Raw genomic sequence first — 17,510 nt, forward strand, 5'->3', positions numbered from 1 at the left:
AGGAGCCACAGCTGCAGAAAGAACTAACTACTTTATCCCTAGAGTACACTTGCCCCAGTGATTGGCTCAGGGCAGGCAGCCTGGGCTTGTGAGTGGAACCAGATGAGAGCCAACTCCTAATCATATACACAAACTTCTGGTTCAACTAGAAATTCAGGGGCGGGTGCCTTACATACAGACAGGTGAGTGAGTGCAGAGATGGGAGCGCCTTGCCTCCATTTAATCCCTTGTCCTTTTTCTCATGAGCGTGCTTGACAAAACATGTGATGAGGGATTAAGAGAGGGGGCTAATCTTGACAAACGGAAGGTTGCCAAACCACCTTCAAAGGAGTTGAGATAACTCAACAGGAATCATTTCTTCCCCAAGGAGTACCAAGGGACTGATGGCATCTAGGGTAGTTGTCTAGTTGAGGGTGGAGTCAGAGCCAGCATTGTAGATAAAGGAAGGGAGGTTAGTAAGACAGGTTTTCCAAGCACATGGGAATATGAGGTGGGGAGGTGGCTTGGTGCGTCTCCAGAGTCTGTGCCAGCTGAGGGTATTTGGTACCAAAGTTTTCAGGGAAATTCTCCTAAATATCTTCCAAGTTCCTATTCTTTGAAACAGAATTAGACCAGAATCCATTGTCAAAGGCACAATCAGCATCTCATTGGTGTTCACCAAAGATTGTACTCATTTTTTTTTCTAAATGAGCCAACAACCAAGGTTTGTTTTAGGAATTATAAGCTTTAATGTAGAGAAACAATGTTATGTATAAAACGTGGGTGAATCCCATTCCATTGTTCTTTGTTCACAGTCTCATTATCCTCAACTTCTAAGGATGCTGATACCTTCTCTTACCTTCAACATTTATAACCTTACACCAGAAATACCAATGACTTTTAAAATATTATGTATTTGTGGCATTTTTATAATGACGCACTTTGCTGTTTAAGACTTTTAGGAGCAAGCACTCATACACATGATTGTTTAAATCAGTTTATAATATAAACAGAAGTATGCACATAGACAGAATACCCTAGAGTTAGTAAAAGTAGGAGATTAAATAAACACATATCGACTTTAAATGAATATTGATTCCTTTAAAATAATACCTAGGAAGATACTTATTCCAACAAAAACTCCTCTTTGAAATTCTTCCTAGAGCTAGTTTGTCAGTGGCACATAATACAGGGACAGATAATAATCGCTTCTTGGCCTTTTGGCTAAGATCAAGTGTAATACAGTGACAGATAAGATGAAACTCATTATTTTATAATTACAACTTTCTTTAATTAAGAAAGATGTTGACCCAGCTTATAATCAAAATCAAAACCACCATTAAAGAGGATGATACACTATAACTGAGGCAATTTTAAAATATCCACGGTTCAAAAGTGTAATTTAAAAAAAAAGGTGTTGGGGCGCCTAGGTGGCTCAGTTGGTTGAGCAGCTGCCTTTGGCTCAGGTCATGATCCCAGGGTCCTGGGATCGAGCCCCACATTGGGCTCCCTACTCAGCGGAGAGCCTGCTTCTCCCTCTCCCTCTGCCTGCCTCTCTGCCTACTTGTGCTCTCTCTCTGTCAAATAAATAAATAAAATCTTTAAAAAAAATTAAAAAACAAATGTGGGGGCACCTGAGTGGTTCAGTCGGTTAAGTGTCAGACTCTTGATTTAGGCTCAGGTCATGATCTCAGGGTTGTGAGACTGAGCCCCACAATGGACTCCATGCTCAGTAGGGAGCCTGCTTGGGATTCTCTCTCTCCCTCTTCCCCTCCCTCCCCTCTCTAAAATAAATAAATAAATAAATCTTAAAAAAAAAAAAAAAGTGTGGTAAGCAATGGCAGCAGTATAGATATGTGAAAACCTCCCAAGCTATTCTTTAAAGGAAACAAGACCTTTTGTGAATTTTTTTTTAAAAAGGAGAGAAACCCACCCAATCTCATTCTAGTGTTATCATTCCTCTAACAATGACTACATATGCACATTTAAACCATGTATCTCACCATCACTCTATGAATGAACCTTTTTAGTTTTTTAAAATAAAATTTATAAATTTTCCTGTTAATAAACTAATATCAATTAATCAAAGAGTTCAGGGAAACATGGAAGAATATAAAGAGGAAAATATAATCACCTATTATCCCACTACCAAGAGATTAATAATTTTAAAGGCGAATTTTCTACATTACCTTAAACAGGATTAGGATTAAGCTGACATGGCCCAGTTGGTTGAGAAATAACATTCAGGAAAATTTGCATTTATCTTGGAAAAACTGAACACTGGGGGGAGAAAATCAAGTTACAACATTCTCTCTACAAGTCAGTCCTCAAGTAATTAATGCCAAACATATGGGTGCCTTTGGTGTTAGGAATTCTTAGTCTATCATCTGAAAAAGTAGTGCCTTTCTCACTTCAGAAAGCTGTGTCTCACAGAATGAAACAAGCCAAGGGGTGTTTGTCTTTCAAGCAAATTGGGCTCAGTAAAGACAGAAGAGGAGGTACTATCAGCTTTTTCAATATAATTGGAGCCACTGAAACCTTCCATCCACTAGCTATGGTCAAATCCAAACAATCCTGCCAATATCTGGACTCCAGAAACAAAGGGCTCTACTCTTCCCAAGGGCCCTGAATTTACCTGAATTCTTGACAAAGAATTTCCAGAGTCCTGAAGTGTAAACCTAAGTTTACTATTAATTACTGTAATTGTGAGCCAACAGGTATGTGGCACCTGAATTCCTCCATCTACATTACCAGAAGTCCATATAAAACCAACTGAATATGGACTTCCTCTTTACCATCTTCCTGTATTCCTTTGGCCATGCTGATGCTCTTCCTCTGTGTCTCAGTCCCTGAGTTGAGTGCTGACTCTATGAATCTGCAGCAAAGTGGGGACTAGTGTGGGTTGGAGAGGCAGACTTCAGAGATACTAGCATACAGTTAAGGTTGAAGTAATAGGACTAGATCACATCTCCAAGGAAGAGTATGTAGAGTAAGAAAAGGGAAAGACCACGATGGAGACCTGAGGAACCCTTAAAGTCTGGAAAGACATGGTGACTAACAAAAATAGGGGACAAGGAACAGGGGCATGCATGATGGTATCTGTACTCTGAATGCATATTATGTTATCATTATTTGTTATAAAGATCTCCTTTATATTGAGTATCTCAATAGCAAGAACTTTGTCTTATTTATCTCTGGGTCTTCTTTAGCACCCAGCAGATGCTTAATTATATCTACAGAGGAGAGGGTAGAAGAAGGAAAGGGTAAAGGTAGAAAAGAAGGAAAAAATGGAAGAGATGGAGTGAAACTAGGAAGACAAAGGAGAAAACCAACCAAAGAGGTAATATTTCCACAAGGATTCCCTGTGTAGCCTGCTTGTTATACACAGAACTGTGGTGACCAAGTCAAGCTCTGAACCAAAAGAAACAGAGCAAGAAGCTTGGCTATAGAGTATTTCAATGCATATCCAGCAGAATTTACTGCTGAGGAAACTCAAGGCCAACTCCAGGGAACCAGCCTCCAGAGCAGAGTCCTGCTCCCACTCAGAGTACCCAGTGCTTCTACATGTACATGAAAAAATAGTGGTAACTTTACTAAGGTCAAGCCTTCTGAAGTGAAGACATCTTCACTGGTTCTTTAGGCTGCTGAAAGGAAAAGCAATAAAATAGATCTTAGGAACTCAGCTGGCTCAGTACTAAAAAGAAGGCACAAGTGACTCAATAGCAGCCAGATAAATATGTGTTTACAATTTCCCACTTACAGTGGCTTGCAGGAGATAAGACTGGGAGGTCGCAAAGGGAGAGCAGAAAGGTGCTGCTTCAGAAGACATTCGTACTGCCCTGTTGGTGGATTCCCCACAACAATGGCAAATGAAAGCTCCCCAAATGGCTGTGGTCTGCATCATCTAAAAACTCCTACTTATTTTCTCCCAAAGTTTATCTCCACTTGACTTTGTAGGTCCTTGAAGCTAATAAATTACAGAACTACTGGCCCAGAAAAATATTTTTTATGGAAAGAATCTATTGTAATCTAGAGGAAACACTCATTGTCTGAATTCCAACAAACCTGTTCCATGATATGTTTGAGTTCTCACACTCTGCCCAAAACCAAGACATGTACCATGAATAGAAACAGTTTAAGGCCCTTGATCCAAGACTCACACTGTATTGCAAATTCAGTTCTCTACTTGGAAGGTTGGGTGAGGGACAGGGAGGTTCAGAAAAATCTTTTTATCAGGCCATATTTGAAACTCTTTGTTTAGTCTGAAGAAATCCAAATGATACAGTTCTTAAGATGCTGTACTTTTTCACTTTGGCTTTGTTTGTGTATGCTGCATGCACCAAAAAACTGTCGAAGTGCAAAACTCATTTCTAGAACAACTTAGAGCCAGCCCACACCAAACAATGAATTAAAATACTGTGTTGCTTTTCTATAGTTCCTTCTGAGCACAACATTAATTTTCTGGGTACTTATAGGAATTTCCTTAACAACTCAGTCAGATAACACTTGCCCCCATTTTCCAAATGAAAAACTATTTTGAAAAATGGCATAGCATAGCCTATTTTATGGGGTCCTCATTACCTATCCAATTTTCCCCTCCACTTACCTTCCTATCACTCCCCTCTAAGAGAGGCATGAAAAACCAACCATTTCTTTACAGCATGCATACATATACATACACAAGCATAGATACCCACTGTATGGACTACACTTTCTTATTTTCTATAATCTTGATACTCTGGCATTTCGGGTGCTGATCTTAGTTAAGACTGTCCCTCCCAGGACTAACTAATTCCTAGAGATAACACATTCCTTTCCTGGGAGTGAGCCTTTAATGAACAAACCAACCAATCCAGAGTCCATACTCCCAACCATCTTCTTCATCAAATTCTCAAACACCAAGCCAATGATCCCCTTGCCTTAAGTCACCCCAGGGCCAGGTACCAGACAACTAGGAACCACATTTATAACCCTGATCCCACCCAAATTATACAAATTATTCAATCCTAAACTTAGGGCACCTTCCCTGTTTCACCCATTTCTTCCCACCAAAATCCCAGTAAAGGTTCTGAGCCCTCTCTGCCTCCTAATTAATCCTGTTGTTTCCCTGTATGGCCTTGCATGGCCTGGTATGCTATGCCTTGTGTTTCTAAGGATCTGTAAGTATAAAATTCTTCCTCTGTAACAAACATTTCTGGGTCTGTGTGTCTTACCATACCTGATAAGAACCAATTGTGGGTACATTTTTAACATATCCACATTCTGATAAAACCCAATAACCTAAGTGTTTTAGAATTCACTCACTTTTACTAGGTCACCTAAAAATAGAGGGACAAGGATGAGAAATTCTAGTTCAAGGCTCTAATCACTAGGGAAGAAAGCATCCTCTAAGTACTATCTCAAATCTCATTCTATCTAACTGCAAATGAGAATCCTTACTTGAAGTGCTAGGCCTGTGAACATAGTTGTATTTTTATGAATCTGTTTATATAACGTGTATATACACATGTGCTGTGAGCTTCCCAAGGCCAAGCATGACAACTCACACGTTTTTGCTTCTCCTAGCACAGGGAAGGATCACATTGCATAAACAGTATTTTTTAGTGATTAATATATGGCCAGTGAAGTTACAGTTTGGACCAAGTTGTGGATCTGTTACTTACTACCTTAAGCAAGAAGTTAACTCATGGCTCAATTTCCTCAACTATAAAATAGATATAATGATATGGCATACCTCATACAATTAAATTAGTAATATGTGTAATAAACTTAGCAAAATTCCTAGAATATAGAAAGCTTTCAATAGGGGCACCTGGGTGGCTCAGTCAGTTAAGCATTCCACTCTTGATTTTGGCTCAGGTCATGATCTTAGAGTCGTGAGATCAAGCCCTACATGGGTCTCCCCGCTAGGTGTGGAGCCTGCCTAAGATTCCCTCTCTCCCTCTCCCTTTGCCCCTCCCCCACCACTCGCACACAAGTGCGTGCTCTCTCTCTCTAAAATAAAAATTAAAAATTAAAAAAAAGGAAAGCCTTTGATATATATTTTCTTTTCTTTCTTTTTTTTTTTTTAAGATTTTATTTATTTGACAGAGAGAGACATAGCAAGAGAGGGAACACAAGCAGGGGGAGTAGGAGAGGGAGAAGCAGGCTTCCCGGCAGAGCAGGGAGCCAGATGTGGGGCTCAATCCCAGGACCCTGGGATCACGACCTGAGCCAAAGGCAGACACTTAATGACTGAGACACCCAGGTGCCCCTGGATATATATTTTCTAATATCATCATTGTGGTGGGTGCTTTAAAGCCACAGGTTAAATAGCACTTAAGACAAAGTCTCTTCTTACTATGGTCATATTGTTTACACCTACCTATCAGTTTAATTAGGAAAATAAAACAGAAAGAATATTTAGTAAGTAAGTTCTGTAAGTCAGACACTGAGCTAGACCCTTTGCTTTACTTCATCTAATCCTCTTACAAACACTATGAGGTAACATCATATCTGCCTTACAAATGAGGTGACTAAAGCTCAGAAAGACCAGTCTCTTCATGATAACCCAACTTTTAAGTAGCAGAGTCAGGATTTGAATAAAAATCTGTCTAATTCTCAAGCCCACTGGTCCTTGTTTCCTCCCAAGTAGAACTGAAATCCAACATCCTAGGAAAGTTCAATTATTATGGGAGCTCCTGGGAACTGGCAGAGAGCAGAGATAATATAGTGATATGCTCCTTAGCAGAGAAAATATCCAGGGTTGCCCCTTTGTAAACAAAAAATATGGGAATAGAGATACAAGCACTGAGAGGAAATATGAAAAGACAGAAGTAGATGAAACAAGTACTGGAAGAATTTAGAAATGAAGTAGAAAAAAAATTATAGTATCACAAAAATGAAGTTTACATTAAATGCAGCAATAAGGAGAAAACCCTGACACAGATATAGTAAAACACAGGAGGATGTGGTTAGAAAAGTGAGTAAAATAAAATGGAAGTAAAAAAATGGTTAAAAAAAAGTTCAGAGAAGAAGATGATAAATATGGAAGAAACTAAGAAAACATGAATGAAAGCGACATTCCTGAAGAAGAAAATCCAAATAATGGAATAGAAAAATATTTAAAGATACAATTCAAAGTGACTTCTACTCACTATCTCAGGTAGCATCCTCCTAGGACAAGTTAGTTCTTGCAGGGGAATTTTGTCATTCTCTACAGAGTTAGACCAAATCGAGCTCTTCTTCAAATGCAGCTCTATCAGCCAATCCCAGGACTGCAATGGTTTGGATAATAAAATTGAGTCCTCAGGTATAAAAGCTATATATTTTTCCCAAAAGAAAGATTGATCTACAAATTAAAATTAAAAGAAACAATGGATCGTGGATCACTACATCAAAAACTAATGATGTATTGTATGGTGACTAACATAACATAATAAAATTTAAAAAAAAATTAAAAGATACATCTCATCCCTAGGAAAAAAATATCAGAACAATTGTTCAACTTCAAAGATGAAAAAGAATCCTTTTAGTATCCTGAAAAAAAATACCAAGACACTTAAAGAGGGTGAAAAAAAACCAGTGCTAGAAAACAGTAAAGCAATGCCAACAAAGTCCTCAAGAAAAGAAAGTGTGACCCAAGAATTTTATTATCCACCAATACAATGTCCATACAAGACCTACACACAAATAGTAACAGCTTTATTTGTAATAGCCAAAAAATAAGAGCAACCCAAACATCAAATCAACAGCTGAATGGATAAAATGTGGTAGAGTCATACCATGGAGTACTACTCAACAATAAAAACAATAGGTAAATGCTTCTGCAAATGCAGGAGTTCAGTGGCTATAGTTTTTCACTTGTGGAAGCTACTAGAAACAAAGTATTATTTAACCACAAGAACTGAAAGGCTTCATTAAAAGAACTGCTGGTTATTTTGTGTATTTCATCCAGTCAACCAAAGGAGAATAACTAGAACAAATATGGGTATTTATTTACACAACAGAAGGTAAATGTTATAAATCCTGGGAATGTATATGTGATAAAATTAATAACATGTTTAAGGTAAAGGAGAAGGGACGATATGTGGTGACTTCAGTACAATTGTGTTTGGCTCTTGTACAGTCAGAATTAAAGACCCCAACCACAAATCCAAGGGGTGGACCCTGGAAGCCAGGACACAAGGGGAAAGTTGTAAGTAACTATTTCCCATCAGACCTCAGCCCTGACAAGAAAACTGTGGTCAGAGGGCCTCAATGAGGGAACTCTAAGGAACTTACAACAGTGTCCCAGGAGAGTGTCAGTGTTTGGACATCTGTTGTCTTAGGCTGGATTACGGAGAAGCAGACTCTAAAATGAGGGTTCATGTGCAAGTAAGTGATTTATTAAGGAAGTACCCTCAGAGAATCTGGTAAGGGTGGGGAAGGGGTAGATAGGAAAGGGAAAGAGAAGCCGCCGAGGGAGGATACGATTTTCAGCATAGTATCAGCCTCATGCTGATCTTGAAGGGAACTCTGGAGCATAAATTACATCTCAAGAGTTTGTCCCCTCTTGTACCAAGGGAGTAATAAGGCTTTTGTTTTCCTGTTCCAGTCACTCACTAGCTGTGAGGGAAAGGAGGAAGACATAAACTTCCAGACTACCAGGAACACATAGATTTCTATACTTTCGGGGGAAGAGACTACAGTAGCCCAAGGGTGTTCCTATAAAGAAAGTTGCAGAGGCAACCCCTCCCCCCCCAGCCCACCAACCCTGGAAGAGCCGAGAAAACAGGGTGAGTGTAGAGGAGCAGCAGAAGAGCAAGGCTGGGAAATGTGGGAAGGCAGGCTAAGCCCCAAAGCACATCTGAGCCAGAGCCAAGTCCCAGCTAGCTAGGGGGAGATGTTTCCATTGGGAAGAGAGAATGATGTTTTGATTTTAATCCACACTCTTTAAATGAAAGTGAGACAGTCTATTAATACCTGAAAGTGACTAAAAAAACTAAAGGATGTATCAGAGAATTCATCCGTGGGCAGGCAAGGAAACAACAGAGTAAATTTCAAGAGTTGGTGATGAGCAGAAATAAAGTTACTTGTTTATACCCTCCAACTACAACTCATTCAAAAAACTGCTTACACATGTGTGCTATATTTTGCTTATATTCACATAGGTTAGCTTTGGAAAAATACGCAACAAATCAGTAACAGCAGTTGCCCCTGGGAAAGGGAACCAGGTGACTTTGAGGCAGTCAATAATTTATTTAAAGAAATAAAATCATTTAATTTCAAAATCTTTTAACTAATAAGGAAAACAAGCAAACAAAATCAAATGGGAAAGTACCTTGAGTTCTATGCGCTACACAATAAATGAATAGTATTCTTGCACAAAACATTCACCTAAGTATCCTCACTGCAACCCAAAGTAAATGTGAATCACCTACCACTACACATCTATTAGAATGGATAAAATTACAAAGTCTGACCATACCAAGTGTTGGCTAGGGTGTAGAGGAACTGGAACTCTCATACACTGCTGGTGAGACTATAAAATGATGCAATCACTTCAGAAAACAGTTTGACAGTTTATTCAAAAAATTATACATACACTGACCATAGGATCTAGCCATTCTATTCCTAAGTATTTACCCCAGAGAAAAGGGAAACTATGTCCATACAAGACCTACACACAAATAGTAACAGCTTTATTTGTAATAGCCAAAAAATAAGAGCAACCCAAACATCAACAGCTGAATGGATAAAATGTGGTAGAGTCATACCATGGAGTATTACTCAACAATAAAAAGAAAGAACTATTAAGACATGTAGTATCAATGGCTGAGGGGATCTTAAGGGACAGACACTTTACACTGTTTCATTTTAGCCTCATGGGAACCCTATAAGCTAAGTACTACTCTGGTGAGTTGAGAAAACTGAAGCTTAGGGAAGTAAGCAACTTGTCTGGGCTCATACAGTTGGACATAGACCAAGCCAGTCTCACCGAGAGTTTTCACACACACACTTTACTCAGCAAAGAGTGCTCTGGGTTCCTTCAACCCATCAACTTCTTCCAGGTGAAACTGTACCATCTAGGAGATGACCTCCAAAAATGAGAAGGGGTTCAGAGTTTGTGGGGAGAGGGTAACTGTAAAGGAGGAAGAAACTTTTTCTTTTTACAGATAATGCTCCAGAGGACTCACCCTTTCTTATCACTCAGCTCCAAATTTTCAAGTCTTAATCTTGATGTGTCAGATCTGGGGACCCGTTCAAGTGCTCCCCAGAGAGGCTGCCCTTCTGTCTCAAGACACAGGTCCATACAAGCAGCAGCTCCACCTGGGCACCTATTACCAAAGCAAGCTGCAATTTGATATTCTCTTACTGTTTACTTCTGCCTTAATTACAGGGTGGGGGAAAGAGCACCTAAAGTTTGCCAAAAACTTCGGTGATTTTTTTTTTAAGTTCCTTCCTTTCTTTCCAGTTGTTCAACTCTGTTGGGAAAGGCAAAAGGAATGCTTTCAGAACTGAGCTCACTGCTGAGTTGCCAGGGTTTAGAGATCTCTGCAAAGGTCATTGTTTTCTCTAAAGGTCATTGTCTTTTCATGAAAACCCCGGCAAAGCATGCCAATGCAGGAAAACCACCAGCTTGCCAAATGTCCAGTGTCCCAGTCACCTGCTCTTCCTGCCCTAGGAAGGATGTGGATGATCTCTGGAGTAAAGACATCGGATTGGTTTTGTTCCATTCTTGCTCTTAAATCAGCTGCAAAATGCATGAACAAAGCACATACAGTACAATTCTCAGAGCCCTGTGCAGCCTCCTTGTCAAACACCAGCAGCTGCTGGGTGTAGCACAGACCAAGATAAGCAATATGACATTTGTGGCCATTCTACACTGCATCCTGAGTGCAGATCATTGTCTTTCAATGGAATTTCTGGGGTTTCAAGCCTTGAAGAATACCCACCAGTGAAAATACGGAGTGAGGGTGAGCTCTGGGCAGGGGGTCCTGGGTGGGGTGGGGGGTGTACAGCAGGAATGGCAGGCAGAATCAAGAAACCCAATCACGAGTTACTTGCTCTTTGGAAAAGCAGCTCTGTTAACAAGAGAATTAGGGCAGGATGATTTTGGCAAGCCTCATGTTATGTTAGCTGCACAAACTTTTCCTTTCCTCTTATGCAGCCTCTTAATAATTGGGTGGGAGCTTCTTTTCACATTTGACAAAGAGGCGATTCCTGTCAGATGTTTTTCAGAGGGGTTCCACCTTAGGTTTGCCAAGCACACACAATTCCAGATGCAACTCTGAGTCTGTTTAGTTTGAGAAGATTCAACTTTGCAGCTTTCTTGCCATTGGCAGGGTTTTCATTCTCTTCCTTTTCTCACAGTTTTCTCACATTACTTTAAGGGAATCTTACCCTTATCTCCACACCAGGTCTTCATAAAAAATATAATGGAGTGAAGAAAACATTCAGAGTGTTACCGGCGGCAGGTGGCATCTAGCTGGAAGCTGCCAAACCATATGAACGTGTCCTAATTGGAGACATTTCCCTTCCCCCACTGGGTGCCTCTAATTTACCTCTCTATAGGCAGATATTAATTTTCATACCCATGGTGGGGCTTGATGGAGGAAATTACTTCAACTACTTCCTTTCCATCTTCCTGCCTATTCCAATAGCCTCTTTGTCTCCTTCCCTTCCTCCCACAGCCCTGCTTCAGCCACCCATCAGCAACAAATACAAATACAGCTCAGTGGTGTTCCCGCATCTAAAAGACAGGTCCCCATAAACAGTCTGCATAGACCCCATTCCAATCCCTGCACCCAGGCCACTACCCCTAAGAGTGTTCTCATCACCATCTGAGGCTAGGGCCAAGATGGGTATTAAATATTACAGGGCTATGGTGGAGAAATTGCCCCCATACTGATCATGCAAAAAAAAAAGTAAAAGAAAAAATGAAAAAAAAAATCCTCTCCAAAGAAAATATCCCTAGAAAAAGTTTGTTTAAAAAAGGTGACGAAACATATAAAAACTTTCACTTAATATGGATTATTTAAATATATGTGTACATATCCTTTCCTCCATCCCTTTCATTCATTCATTTAATTTATACCCATTTAGAGTATATTATATGCCAAGCACCATTCTAGGCACTGGAAATTTGGCAGGAAAGAAACTAAATTCCCTGCCCTGGGATATAAAGAAAAAGTAAGTAAACAGGGAGACAGAAAGTGATGGAGACTGGGAGTTTTAGATAGGCATTCATGGAGGCCCTCACTGAGAAGGTGACAGCTAAGCAGAGACCTCAAGGAAGTGAGATATGAGCCATAAAGATATCTGAGAGAACACTCCAAGCAGAGGGGAAAGCAAATGTAAATGTCCTGGGGTGAGAGTAACCTTGGTACACTCAAGGAACAGCAAGGAGGCCATTGTGGCTGGAGTAGAAGGAACAAGGAGAAAGGAATAGGAAACAAGGTCATAGATGAGGGGACCATGATAGTGTAGGCTCAGAATGAGATTGGCAGACTCTGGCAAGTTCTGAGCAGAGGAGAGATGCCATCTAAATAATGGTGTAGAAAGAACTCTTTGGCTGCTGGGTGGGAAGAGACTGAGTAGGCAGGGACAGAAACAGGTAGCCCAGTTCAGAGGTAAGTGCAGTAATCCAGGCAATAGGTGATGGTGCTGGGATAAGGTGGTTAACAGTGGAGACAGCAGGAGAGGAGAGTTTCTGGATATAATGAGAAGACAGAGCTACAGGATTTGCTGATGTATTGGGTTGACTGCATGTTCTTGGTACTGAAACATCAGAAATAGGGGCCTCTTGAATTCTAGTGCTTAGGCAACGGGCAAAGACTCCATTTACTGAGTACCTGCTGTGTGCCAGTTGCAGCCTTAGGTACTTTCACAGAAACTTCTTCCTTATAAGTCTACAGTAGCTTTGACTATTTCCATTTCACAGATGAGGAAAGGGAAATAGATCTGTGTCAGCGTCAGCCAGAACCCAGAGCCCATCACCCTGAGCCCCTTATAGAGGGACATCCCCTGGGGGTGTGCAGAGCAGAAGGCTTGGTGGGTATCCATGAGCTCAGCAGGAGTGGGCACCAAAGTTAGGGAGACCTGACATCCTCCCTGACTGCTGCAGCTTCTCATCAGAACTCCAGGGTGGAGCTGCAAGTCCAGAGTGTGACCCAGCCCTGAGCTTCCTCACGGAGATCCAGGATGCAATTGCTAGGGCTGCAGTTGCCAGAGGTGGGAAAGCCTACTGGGCAAAGGCAGGAGATCTTGGTGACCCTTCCAAGCCCAGGCCCAGCTTTGCTGTACAGACAGGGAGGGCACCACCAGCTGCTGCCAGTAGTCCCTGTAGGCAAAGCTGCTGAAATTCAGACTTTCCACATTTTGGTCTCCACACCCCAAAAGTTTCAGCTAGCCATCCTGGGAGGAGCCCAGAGGTTGCTGTCTGAAGGCCAACAAGTGTTGTTTGGAGGAAATGGGCCCACTCAACCCGAGTGCACCTGCACTGGGCGTAGTGTATTTCTCCTCTGGTTGCCAGAGCAACAAAAACAACAGTAACTACTGAAACCCCCTTAACACCACAGCTCAGACTGACCCTGATCAACAGAAGCTATCTCTGCATCCTGGTCTCTTCCATGTTCTCCTGCCCACCTACACATCTCTGCTCTGATACCAAGAACTTACCTAATCCTTGCACTGAGCTGAAACTGTTCTCAAAGCTTGATAAGCTGCACTCTTCCTGGCACGAATGGGTTTCTCTGATCCCCAGACCCCAGAGAGAGGGTGGAAGCCTGGATCCAGGCATGGAGCACAATGTCCGTCTGAGGGAGGGCTCCCTGGAGGCTCTTCTTTGGAACTGCTGCACGGGCTACTTTATTCCAAACCCAAGACAAATGTGCAGTCTCCCTAGGTGTGGCCATGGCTGCAGACTCCAGAGTTTGTGCCCCAACATACATGGGTCTGGCTACTTCCCTTATTAATAAATCCCATATCATGAGAGGAACTGGAGCTATAGGTTCAGCCATTTTCAAGGGAATTAGTATCCTCATCCCACACAAGGAAGGTCCTACTCTCAGAAGACAAGTGATTTATGGTAATTTCTGATACCAACCTATTCCTATGAAAGTGCCTGGGGAATGGACAGCTTGTCCTGCCTGTTAATTCACAAATGGGCATCATGAGCCACAGACATGTTTGCTCTGAAGCAAAGTATACAACCCCAGCCTCAAAACCATGGTTACAGTGTGCTTGACTGGCTCACATTTCCTCTCTGAGGCTGCAACAGAGCATCTCATGCTGCATCATGAGACTGGATACCAGGGTCCTTCCCTCCATTCTATTAGGATCCACCACAGGAATTATCCTGAGGGTGAGGGAAAAGGGTACCTCTATGTTATTTCTTTAGTTCTCTCTGAAATCCCACAAGTTAGATACAGCGTTTCCTACACATTACAAATGAGAAAATCAAAGTTCAGAGAGACTAAGTGACTTGCCTCAGATCACAGTAGCAGGACCAAATAGCAGGACCAAGACTTAAATCCAGATTTCCTATCCCACCTTATACTCCAGTGGTTTATTAAAGGGCTTAAAAAGGGGGCTCCATTTCTTGATTATTTCACACAATAAACCAAGGCATATATGCCAAGCCCTATCTTTTAAATTCTTTTTTTCAGCTCTCTATATAATGTCCTCTGCACTTTAATAGGCACTGAGATGAGTGACAAAATGAAAGAGAGCTCTTACTGAAAATCGACTTTCAGTTTCCATTCTTTCTACAAATTTTTGCAGAGAGCATCACTTATATACAGAACGCTTTGGAGATTACAATGCCATGATACATAGCCCCTCTACTCATCAAACCTGCAATAGGTCTGGGAAGATAAGACATGGACCCCAATAATTATCATTCTAAGCAGATATGGTTTGGGCCCCAAGAGAATGGTGCCATGTAGGGTACTGAGAGGTCCAAGGGGTGAGACATCACTTCTGTTTGACATAATCAAGGAAGGATTCCTGGAGGGGTGACTTTAACGCTGAACCTTAGCTGTCACACAGAATTTTCATAGAGATTGAGGAGTTTCACTTTTAAAAAACATCCAATTAGACATTATATTCAGATTTTTACCCCCACTCCCCAAATTTTGATATAAATAATAATAATAGTATTTCTAGTATCATTCTGCAACATGGCCCTTGACAAGGAGCATCTCCCAAGACAGAAAAATTACCAGCACCCAGAGAAATAGAACCAAGCAGCCCAGTTCATCTGACTCTATCCTAAGCCCATGCAAAAATGGGTGACAGACTTCCCCACACATTGTACCATCCTCTCTTCCCTCACTGTCTGGTGCCTGCCTGCCTACAGCAGCCAGTAAAAAGCTTGGAACTGCTGTGGAGGGCTGTGAAATCAGTAGGGCACTCATTTCTTAAGACAGAACAAGAAAGGCCTTGTACAGACAGTTGATTCCAGGACCATTTCCCCCAAAGACCAAGGTTTTTCTCCAATCTTCTACTATGATTTTGCAACTCTGATTCTTTCTCTTTCATTGATCTCCTGCATCTGTCTTGTACTTTTTTAAAAAGTTTTTATTTAAGTAATCTCTACACCCCACCTGGGGGCTCAAACTCAAATCCCTGAGATCAAGAGTCGAGTGCTCTTCCGACTGAGCCAGCCAGGTGCCCCTCCTGTATCTGTCTTTAACAGAGCAGATGACCATTTAATCCAGAAAACCAGTTTGCTACCATGGAGAAAACTGAAGGCACCAACCAAGCATGGGATGTGTCTGGTTTGTACTTAGTTCTCCCTAAGAAAGACCTTGTCCTTTCTCCATTCAATCTAATTATTTCATACCTAGTCACTGAACTACAGCTCAAACAGCACCCTTTCAGGGAAACCATTTCCCCTCTACACACCTATAGCTAGGTCAGGTTTCCCTATTACATAGTCTCATTTTAGGTCTCTTTCCTACTTTGTAGTTATATGTTAGTGTGTATCTCCTACACCAAATCTTAATCTCCACGAAGGCAAGTCCTGCCTAAAATTATCATCATGTCGGACACATGGAAGGTACTCTACAAATAATTGTGGACCAAACCACTGAGTGGCAGCCTGACATAGTGATAAATGGAGTCAGACAGACCTTGGTTGGAATGTCAGCTTCAACACTTCCTAGTCAGACAATTAATTATACCTCACATGTCTCAGCTTTCCCTTCTGCAAAATGAGGATAACAACACATATTTCACACAATTATTATGAGAAAAACATATAAGGGCATCTAGTCAGAACTCTGTAAGTGCTCCCAGTAATATCTGTTTCTTCACCTGCTTTATCAACTGAACTAGATCACCATGGCTCCCAGGGTACCTCTGACCTTGACCCTCAGGCCACACAGATTTTTTTTTTTTTTTCATAAACCCCAAAGCCCACCCTAGAGTTAAAGATTAAAAAATGCTCCCTGGGGCTATCTGAAGCTGAGTCAAGAGGTTCCATTCCCCCTCTGTGTCTGTCAGGATTCTAAGCTGGCATTTAGAAACCAACTCTTGTTCATTTAAGCAGAAAAGTAGTTTATGAAAAGCATGGAAACTCAGAGTTCCTAGGACAGTGAGAAACCAGGCTCAGAGTCTGTCTACCAAGAACAACGCCCCAAATGAGGCCACAAGGCTGGTCCAGTGAGGCACTGCTGACAACACTACTGTGCGCAGACACTGTAACAGGTGCTATGTGCATAGCCGGCACTGGACACTGGGTGCTGGCTCTGGAGCCACAGTTCCTGTTGCCTCTAGAAACTAAATATAGTGTCACTGCTGTCCCACCCTCACCAGAATGGGATCCACCAGGTGCCTGTTTTGACTCTGAGTCAAAGTCTAAGAAAGGTACTTCTGATTGGTGGAGCCTAGGTCAACCTGCCTAGAACCTAGCTGCAAAAGTAGGCTGAGAAAACATGAGTCTGCTGTGTTCAGCTTCTCCATGAGAGAAGGCTCTGCCTTATCAGGTAGGGATTTCCCTCTAGAGGAGAGGTGCTTAGTCACTGTGATCCCAAAGGAATGATAATTGCCTGGAATGTGCCCAGGCAAATTCCTGTCTCCTGGGTTTCTCTACACCATACCCTTGCTAGCCTTGTGGACTGAGCACCCTAACTAACTGCTCCCCACATACAAGCATTTTCTAGGTGACTCCTTCCTGCCCCACATTCCTGTTGATCTAAAATATTTCTAAACTACTATATAAATATGAAATTGTTTTCATTCTCTAAATTTTACGTTTACATAGTACTTTAGGGAAGAGTTCTTTCTCTCATGTGGTCACCTGTGTCAATGTCTAAAATGGCCAGTCTTGGTGAACATTATGCTCTTAATATGGTCCTCAAAAAAAAGTATTCTTTGGAGGCACTTGGGGCTCAGTTGGTTAAGCATCTGACTTTGGCTCAGGTCATGATCTCGAGGTCCTAGGATCAAGCCACCACGACAGGCTCCCCAATCAGCGGGGAGTCTGCTTGTTCCTCTCCCTCTGCCCCTCCCCCTGCACATGCTCTGTCTCTCTCTCTCTGTCTCTCTCAAATAAATAAATAAAA

The 17,510-nt window shown here is 41.6% G+C and overlaps 1 protein-coding gene and 1 pseudogene across 1 annotated transcript in view; one reads left to right on the forward strand and one right to left on the reverse strand.

Annotated features, from left to right (window-relative positions):
• Window positions 1–10,295, reverse strand: part of ANKRD55 (ankyrin repeat domain 55) — a 403,377-nt gene extending 393,082 nt beyond the window's left edge. The window contains exon 1 of the mRNA XM_064596135.1: window positions 10,137–10,295. The gene's annotated coding sequence lies outside the window, so the exon portion shown is untranslated. The remainder of the gene's footprint in view (window positions 1–10,136) is intronic.
• LOC123837059 (U2 spliceosomal RNA) lies at window positions 1,184–1,267 on the forward strand (annotated as a pseudogene).
• Window positions 10,296–17,510: the final 7,215 nt, after the last annotated feature.

The sequence above is a fragment of the Mirounga angustirostris genome, unplaced genomic scaffold (genome assembly GCF_029215605.1).
Source record: "Mirounga angustirostris isolate CCGP_5_RB_7025 unplaced genomic scaffold, mMirAng1.0.hap1 SCAF_7, whole genome shotgun sequence".
Lineage (NCBI taxonomy): Eukaryota > Metazoa > Chordata > Mammalia > Carnivora > Phocidae > Mirounga > Mirounga angustirostris.